General features: G+C 43.7%; 1 pseudogene; it reads right to left on the minus strand.

Annotated features, from left to right (window-relative positions):
- Positions 1 to 4,599: 4,599 nt before the first annotated feature.
- Positions 4,600 to 6,677, minus strand: LOC102846220 (annotated as a pseudogene).
- Positions 6,678 to 8,563: the final 1,886 nt, after the last annotated feature.

Below are 8,563 nucleotides of genomic sequence, written 5' to 3' on the forward strand. Positions count from 1 at the left end.
CAATAAATATTTATGTTCATTTTTCTATGGAAAACACGTTTTTCATTACTTTCAAGTAAAGCAGTCTAAGAAGATGCATCAGATGGTTTCAGGTACCTCTCTCTAACCCTATCCCCAAGCAGCTCTTCTCAGTCCATTTGGGAAGCTTGGCTTTAACGTTCCAGAGACACTGAGGAGACTGTGCAGTCAACAGTCAAGGTGTCAAGTACATCCCTACTAGGCCATAAACCTTATGAGGGGTGTATGATGAGCTTGGCCTTATTTGGGGCTTACAATTCTGTGAAATAAATCTCCTCTTCCTTGTTTTATTATTAAAGAGCAAATGGTTACTTAGAGAAGCTATGTCATTTACTTAGTTAGTCTCTCTCTGGACCTTGATCTTTGTTGTGCATGTGTGTGCACCACTGTGGGTGCCAGCGTGCTCTCCTGTATCTTCCTCATGTCCTCTCCATAGGAGAGCTGAGATGTAGACCCAAAATTTGCTTGTCAATTTATTCTTCATTGCATAACTTTATTAATGACATTATACATGCCAATTATAGCTCTAGGACCTAGAATACTAGTGATCAACAAGACAAATGGAGCTTTCATCTTAGACCTTGGACTGAGGAAGAGGATGATGAAGGGTATTTTCCTGCACCTGATTCAGGCCATAGTCTTCACAATTACTTACTATATGCCAGAAATCTGGAAAATGACTAGGGATGATAGAAAGAGAATTGATGCCTTTGAGCTGGAGAAGAGTACTGAATATACCATGGACTGATAGGAGAACAAACAGGTTCACCCTGGAGAGGGTGAAACCAAGCTGCTCCTTAGAGGCAAGGATTCTGAAGCTCCATCTGACATACTTTGGACATGTTGCAAGGAGGAGCCAGTCCTTGGAGAGGGACGTCATGCTTGGGAGGGTGGAGAGGAAGACCCTGGGTGAGATGGATTGACTCAGTGACTGGGGTAATGGGGTGAGTGTGTTGGAGACAATAAGACTGGCACAGGATAGAGCAGGTTTCAAGGCTGTTGTACATAGGGTTGCTATGAGTTGCAAGCAACTGGACGACTGCATGGCACATCACAACAGCAACATAGAAAATATATTCCATTACTGTCTATAAAAGCAAAATTAATACAAATGTTAAAATAGTAATGTTGAGGAGAACTCTACATAAATATAAGTAGCATAATTAAGATACGTTAAGTGCTAAGAATAAAACAGTAATGAAATAGAATGGCAAGTATGCTTAGAGGAAAAACTCTTCTGGATGACATTTGGCATGAGAGTTATAGATAAAGAACCAGCAGTATAAAGCTTGCTGGGTAGAAGCAGCAGCATGGTCTTGGTCTTTCTACACAGGAACAAGGACCATGTGGCTGGATTTGGGCAAACAAAGACAGCTTAAGGGACAAGAGACTGGCAGAGGTCAGGTCATTGGAAGCCTTATGGATGGGGATGAGGGACTTGGGAGTCAGGGGAGGGTTTGGCCAAAGCAGTAATATGGTTTCTGCTTTAAAGGTCACTGACTCGTGATTGGAGACAGTTTGGGGTATGACCAGAGTAGATGTAGGGCATCTCATTACTATAGTAGCCAAGAAAGAGTGGGTGTGGTGGTTTAGATTGGTGTAGTGGCAGCAACTCCGATGGCCTGGTGGATATGGATTTGTACTACCAACCTATATGCAGGAGGTTGAAATCTATCAGAGAAAGATGGGCAATCTCTTCCCAGGTGGTTTACAGCTATGCATCGGTTCTGACACAACTGCACGTAATAACAGTGGCAGCGAAGATGGAAAGAAGGGGTTCCGATATATGAAGAGGCAAAGCTAACACCACCTACTGATGAATGGTCAGTGGACTTTGGAAAACCCAAATGACTCAGAGCTGCCTGGCAGGATTTGCGTGTTCTAGTCTCCAGGCAGGCTACTTCCTAACACAAAGGAAGTAATGGTTTTGAGAGACAAAAACATCCCTACTTTGTCAGCCCACTCCTAATCCACACCCCCAGCTGAACACCAGAGTGATATTCATCTAAAAGGCAAATATTTACAGAGGCTCAAAGATGATCATCTCCAACTACGTCTCACCAGGTACCATTATATGCCTGAAATGTATCACTTAATAGTAATCCCTACAGGAAAGAGGAAGAAGTGCTATTTCTGCTCCATAAATGAAAAAAGCAGACACTGCAAGAGGGAAAGAGCCCAAGCCAATGATACAGCAAATAAAAGGTAGAGATTGAGCTCAAACCCCAAGCATCTACTTACCTAATTGGGTAATTGATTGTCAAATTGAAGCAGGAGGGAGTTGCTGTTGTTAGGTGCCATTGAGTCAGCTACAACTCATAGAGACCTTATGTTTAGAACAACAGATCTGAACCTTGCCCTAACCTGTGCCATCCTTATCATCCCTGAAATATCAAAGCCATTGTTACAGTTACTGGTTAACCCATTTTACTGAGGGTCTTCTCTTTCTCTGACCCTCCACCCTTCTAAGCTCCATAACCTTTCCTGAGGATTGGCCTCTCCTAACAACATATCAAAAGTATGTAAGATGAAATGCCACTATCTTTGTCTCTAGGAGCACCTTGGTTGCACTTTCTCTAAGATACACTTGCTTATTCTTTTGGCAGTCCATGGGATATTCAGGCATACACTTCTTCAGCACCAACTTAAAGGCATCAATCTTCTTATGTCATCCTTAGTCATTATCTAACTGGCAGATGGATTGCAAGTAACTGAAAATACCACAGCTTTGATCAGGTGCACCTTAGTCTTTAAACTGATGTCATTGCTCCTTAGCACCTTGGTGAGCTCTTTTACAGTGGTTGGACAGATTTTTAGCTTCCTGTTCAGCAAAGGATTTGATGTTGATTTAAACACCTCTTTGAGATGTCAGAGGCTAAGAAACCAGGGAGCTTCACCATATTGGCTCAGTCACAAATCTGGGTGTCATCTTTGAGCCATCCTTTCCCCATTTCAGTATAGCAATCCAGTCCCAGTTCCATAGGGAGTCAGTCATACTGCTAACTTAAAGCTCTCACCTCTCCAGTGATTCAAATTCACCAGCGGCTCCTCAGAAGAAAGATGTGCAATCGCCTACTATGCAATTTAGTCTCGAGAGTCCACGGAAGGGTCACCTATAAGTCATTTCCAACTCTACAGCAATGAGCTAGAGGGAAACAGTCCTCACATAGACATGCGGACATGTAGACAGGAACCAGACCACACTGAACCTGGAGGATCGTGCTAGGGAATCAGACCTCTGTCAAAGGTCTGTGAAGAAGCTCTGAAGGCTTTAACGCAGAGCAATCACGTGAACAGGCATGTGTTTTGAGATGATCACTCTGTTGTGTGAAGAATGGATTGGACCTGCGCCTGAGGGAATGCAGAGGGGGAGACCAATTAGGAAGCAATGTCAGCAGATTAGGGAGGGATGATAACTGCATTCCAGAGAAAGGACATGTAACAGCTGCAAAGCCAGGGAGGAAGGAGAGAGCATGACCCTTCGAGAGAATTCCCAGCAGCCAGTGGCCAAAGCCGAGAGGAGTGGAGGGCTGGGAAGGATGATGGTAACCATACCCTGAAAAAGCAGGCTCAGAGACTGGTAGCTCCCCAGGATGGCAGGGGCTTAATTTTAAGGTTAGTTTGACAAAATTCCAGTTCTCAGTTCTTTGTTCTATAATCATTAGTATTTATCAATAGCTAAACAGTTCTAGAGTCTCATTTACAATTAGCACAAACCAATTCTGGCTGATTTAAATATAAAAATGATTTACTGGCAAGATGTTAAAATAGCTTCTACTGCTGAACAATGGACACCAGGCCTCATCACTGCTGCCCTGGAGCTCTGGCAACTTAGTGGTAAAGCATTACACGGCCAACCCAAAGGTCCCCAATTAGGTTCCACTGGCCACTTTATGTGAGAAAGGTGGGCATTCACCTCCTGTGTGATTTAACTGCCTCTGAAAACCTGCTGGAGCATGAGCCATGTGTCAGTTCCAACTCATTGGTACATGATACCATAATATCTGGAAACTAGATATGACTTCTGCCAACAAAACGGGTTCTTTACTGGCCCAAAATGGAAAAAGGATTGAAGCTATCAATGATTTGTTCTTCCTTGGATTAACAATCAACACCCTGGATACCAGCAGTCAAGAAATCAGATATATTACATTTGGGCAAGTTTGCAGCCAGGGACCTCTTGAAAATGTTGAAGATGTCAGTCTGAAGATTAAGGTGTGCCTGATTTAGGCCATGGTCTTCTGAATCATCTACTGTGCATCAGAGAACTGGACAGTGAGTAAGGATGACAGAAGAAGAACTGATGCCTTTGAGTCGTGGTGCTGGAGGAGAGTACTGAATATCACATGGACTGCCGAAAGAACAAATAGATGGGTCTTGGAGAAGGTGTAGGCAGTCTCCTTGGAGGCAAGGATGGCAAAGCGTCATCTTTTCATAATTTGGACGGTGTAGATAAGCAAAGCTTTTCTCTGAAAAGGGACATCATGCTTGGAAAGATAAAGGCTCAGTGAAAGAGAGGAAGACCCTCAACAAGACAGATGGATACAGTGACTTCAGCAATGGGCTCAAGTGTGTCAGGGATTATCGGGGATCCAGCCCCGATATGTCGGAAGAATTCTGCCAAAAGGAGGCACCAGGTTGAAATGAAGATGTGGAGAGGCTAAGTGCTGATGACAAATAGCAAGTTTAATATTCTGGCAAGGGTATATATACACGTCTTAGGAACATGCCTGCAGGGGTAATCGCATTATCTCTTATCTGAGATGTTGACTGGTAGATCAAACATTAACTCTTGAAGACCTCAGCACAACACAAAGATGTTTTACAGCACATCTCATTGAGAGCTCTAAGAAACAAAGAGTTTTGGTAAATAACATTCCCTAAGGTCTGAGACCTTTGGTCACTCTTATTCATTAGCATACTGCTTCCTGGAGTTGTTTACTGTAGAAGGGATGGTCAAGCCAAGATGAGTGGTCCTGCTGTTTTTACAATGCATTGCTGATCTGCTTTGCAGGTTAGCCAGGCCCTGACAAGGGATGATGAGAATGGCTCAGGATAGGGCAAGGTTCAGGTTGGCTGTTCATAGGGTTGCTCTAAATTGTACTCATTTGCCAGCACTAACAACAACCAGTCCATGCATGTCTCCAATGCATACGATTGGTTCAGTCTAGGTTATGTGGCCCTGTCCTAGCTCATGTGACCTTTCCCTTCCTGTTAGGGGTAAAGAGAAACTGAATAGGTGAACATTTGTACATCCATACTGGGAGGCGGGCTTTGACTAATTCCAAAACACATGTGGTGATTAAGTTTAAGAAGGGATTTTGGAGAATGAACAACCATAAAAATAAGAGATGTGCATTTGACTGGGAAATGCAGCTGAGTAAATTCTTAGTTGTTACAGTAAACACACAGAGCCAGGAGATGTGATTAGGGGCAGAAATGTAGCTGCTGAACACAGCACCTCTGCAAGCATCCGGTGGCCTAGTGGTAAGGAGTTACACTGCCAATCCAAAGGCAGGCAGTTTGAATCCACCAGCTGCTCCACAGGAGAAAGATGAGCAATCTCCTCAAAGTTCACACAGAGACTGTGTCATCTACAATCTCTGAAAACCCACTGGGGAGTCAGCTATGAGTTAGTTCTGACTTGTCAGCACAACAGAACAACAACATGGTAAACATTGAAATTCTGCCATCCAAACGTCTGTCATCCATATTCTCTGTATGCCATTAAGTCAGAGCTGACCCTCCAGTGGGTTTTCAGAAGTAAATCACATGGGAGGAGACTGCCCATCCTTCTCACACAGAGCAGCTGGTGGATTTGAACCATGTGCCTTTGAGATTGCAGTGCAGCTTCTTAGCACTAGCCACCAGAGCTCCCTGTATTCTTTTTTTTTTTTTCAAGTCATAACCAGTTTTATTGCAAAAGGACCCTGTACACAGATATCAACTCTAGTACCTTAATAGCTACCCAACAAGTCATTAACATACAGAAACATGCATCATGAGAAGCAGGAAGTATCACCCATCCCTTCTGCAGGTCGGCACCTGTCACTCCTGAGCGACAGGGCCCACATCACTGAGGTCTGTCAACAGTCACTTTTCCCATTCATCCTGAGTGAAAGATGGAATGACTTAAGTACAAATGCAACATATTATAAACAATTTCTTACCAAAAAAGTCACAAATTAAACCAAAGTATTTTACAGAATTTACTACAAAACACCATAAAAACCGCCGTTCACTTAAGATCTCTCCCCCCGTATCCGGCGAGCCAACTGCATGTCTTTGGGCATGATGGTGACTCTCTTGGCGTGGATGGCACACAGGTTGGTGTCCTCAAACAGGCCCACCAGGTACGCCTCGCTGGCCTCCTGCAGGGCGCCGATGGCCGCGCTCTGGAACCTCAAGTCCGCCCTGAAGGCCTGCGCGATCTCCCGCACAAGACTCTGGAAGGGCAGCTTCCGGATCAGCAGCTCCGTGGACTTCTGGTAACAGCGGATCTCCCGCAGCGCCACGGTCCCGGGCTTGTAATGATGCGGTTTCTTCACCCCGCCGGTGCTGGTGGACAGAGCTCTCTTCCGGGCCGCCTTGGTGGCCAGCTGTTTGCGGGGGGCTTTCCCCCCGGTGGATTTCCGCGCAGTCTGCTTGGTTCGGGCCATTTTTCACCAAAATCTGAGATCTCAAGCCGCTTCTCGGACCTCTGTATTCTATATAACTATACCATATCGTCAGCTCAAAAATACAAGTCAAGCTCGCTCATTAGTCTTTTACTTAACACATTAAGATGTTGTTGTTGTTGTTGATAGGTGCAAGTGAGTCCATTATGACCCGTCCCAACCCTATAAACAACAGATCTGAACTTTGCCCTATATTGCAGCATCCTCAGGATCTGTGCTATGTTGGAGCCCATTGTTACAGTCACAGTGTGAGCCTATGCCATTGGGGTTCCTCCTCGCTTTCTCTGACCCTCCACTTTCCCCAGAATGATGTCTTTTTGCAAGGACTGGTCCTTCCTGACAATATAGTAACAGTACGTGAGACAAACTTTCACCATCCTTGCCTCTAAGGAGTACCCTGATTGCACTTCTGCAAGGCCTGTTTGTTCTTTTGACAGTCCACGGGATATTCAGTACTGTTCTCCAAACACCACATCTCAAAGGCATCTAGTTGTCTTCTGTCATCCTTATTCATTGTCCAATTTTCGGATGCCTAGAGTCACTAAAAGGACAGCTTGCATCAGGTGCATCTTAGTCTTTAAAGTGACATCATTGCTCCTTAGCACTTTGGAGAGGTTCATAACAGCAGATTTCCCCAGCACAACCCATCTTTTGATCTCTTGACCACTGTTACCTTAGATATTAATTGTGTATCCACATAAAATTAAATTATTGACAACTTCAATTTTTCGCCATCATGATGTCATCTGTTGGATTTTTGTCTTCTTGATATTGAGATGTATTCCATATTGAAGACTGATTTTCTGCAGCAGGTTCTTTAAGTGCTCTTCACTTAATCTTCACTTAAAGCAAGCAAGTTTGTGTCATCTGCATAACACAGATTGTTGCTGAAATCTTCCTTCAATCTTAATGCCATGTTCTTCTTCATAAATTTTGTCTTCTTAAATGGTTTTCAACATACAGATTGAATAGGTATGAAGAAAGGATACAGCCCTGAAACACACCTGTCTTGATTTTAAACCATGGCATTTTCCCTTGTTCTGTTTCACAATAGCTTCTTAGTCCAGGTGTAGGTTTTGTGTGAGCACAAATAAGTGTTCTGGTATTCCCATTCTTCTCAAACTTAGTCATAATTGTCATGATCCACAGAGTCATGATAGTACATGGATATTTTAACTACTTCTATGAGTAAGAACCTATGGTGATGAAGGAAGAAGTTCAAGCTGCTTTGAAGGAAATAGCAAAAAAAAATAAGGCCCAGGAATAGATGGTATACCAATTGATGTATTTCAGCTAATGGATGCTGCCCTGGATGTGCTCACCAAGTTATGCCAAGATATCTGGAGAACAACCACTTGGTCAACTGACTGGAAGAGATCTATAGTTGTTCCCATTCCAAAGAAGGGTGACCCAACAGTGTGTGGAAACTATAGAATAAGATCATTGACTTCACATGCAAGCAAGATTCTACTGAAGATTATCCAAAAACGACTAGAACGGCACATCAGCAGAGAACTGCCGGAAGTCCAGGTTGGGTTTAGAAGGGTCGTGGTACTAGGGATATTGTAGCTGATGTTAGATGGATCTCAGCTGAAAGCAGGGAATACCAGAAGAATGTCCATTTGTGTTTCACTGATTATGCAAAGGTGCTTGACTGTGTGGATCATAACAAACTGTGGCTGACTCTGAGAAGAATGGGAATCCCAGAACACTTGATCATGCTAATGCGAAATGTATACTTGGACCAAGAGGCAGTCGTCAGAATAGAGCAGGGAAACATTCACTGCATGGTTCAAAATTGGGAAAGGTGTATGCCAGGGATGTGTCCTATCTCCATTCCTTTTCAGCCTGTATGCAGAACAGATTAT

This window comes from Elephantulus edwardii, unplaced genomic scaffold (genome assembly GCF_000299155.1).
Source record: "Elephantulus edwardii isolate Elephantulus edwardi_28Jun2011 unplaced genomic scaffold, EleEdw1.0 scaffold00044, whole genome shotgun sequence".
NCBI lineage: Eukaryota > Metazoa > Chordata > Mammalia > Macroscelidea > Macroscelididae > Elephantulus > Elephantulus edwardii.